At 60.6% G+C, this 630-nt stretch overlaps 1 long non-coding RNA gene across 1 annotated transcript in view; it reads right to left on the bottom strand.

The window, feature by feature from the left end:
• The window catches only part of LOC105500449, a 9,879-nt gene extending 9,703 nt beyond the window's left edge, over positions 1-176 (bottom strand). The window contains exon 1 of the long non-coding RNA XR_001000031.1: positions 86-176. This is a non-coding gene — a long non-coding RNA (uncharacterized LOC105500449). The remainder of the gene's footprint in view (positions 1-85) is intronic.
• Between the last annotated feature and the right edge of the window lie 454 nt (positions 177-630).

Here is a 630-nt window from a genome sequence, read left to right as displayed (position 1 = left end):
GCTCCACGGAGGCGTCCCGCAGAGAGGCCGCCTCGCCTCACAGACCCGTCCAGGAGTTCGAGTGCGCCCCAAGACCGACACTCACTCGCCACTCAGCTCGCCGGCTAGCCAGGCGGGTTCGGCGGCCTTCGCTACCACGCCGGTTACTCTTCAGAAGCCGCAGCTGCGAGCTCCGTCGCCACCACAGAGGAAGCCGCTACACTCTTTGCCGTCCTGCCGCGGCGTCACCTCGCGCCTGCGCACAGGGACCCCTTCCGACTAAGGACAGGAAGAACCATAGAGGCACTCCGGGTGCTGTGGAGAAGGGACCCGGGGGCTCACCATAGAGAGGGCCGCCTAGCCGCGCCTGCATCCGGGCTCTCCGCCTGCGGAGCCTTGACTCCCCCATCTCCGAACCCACAGGAGCCGCCATCTCCCCAGAGCTTAAAAGGGTATGGGGCAGGTGGTTGTGGACGTTTACTCGATATCTACTTATTTGCCCTAATTGCTTTGGCAAGTCATTCATTCATTCTGCAGATATATTCTGTGGATTTCCTGTGGACGACGCACTGTTCTAGGATTTGGGGAAATTAAGAGTAAAATGGGTCCCGTGGCTGGGCACAGTGGCTCACGCCTGTAATCCCATCACTT

The sequence above is a fragment of the Colobus angolensis genome, unplaced genomic scaffold (genome assembly GCF_000951035.1).
Source record: "Colobus angolensis palliatus isolate OR3802 unplaced genomic scaffold, Cang.pa_1.0 Scaffold667, whole genome shotgun sequence".
NCBI classification, from domain to species: domain Eukaryota; kingdom Metazoa; phylum Chordata; class Mammalia; order Primates; family Cercopithecidae; genus Colobus; species Colobus angolensis.
The sequence above is the reverse complement of the archived record's forward strand: the minus strand, read 5'-3'. Positions and strand labels throughout refer to the sequence as shown.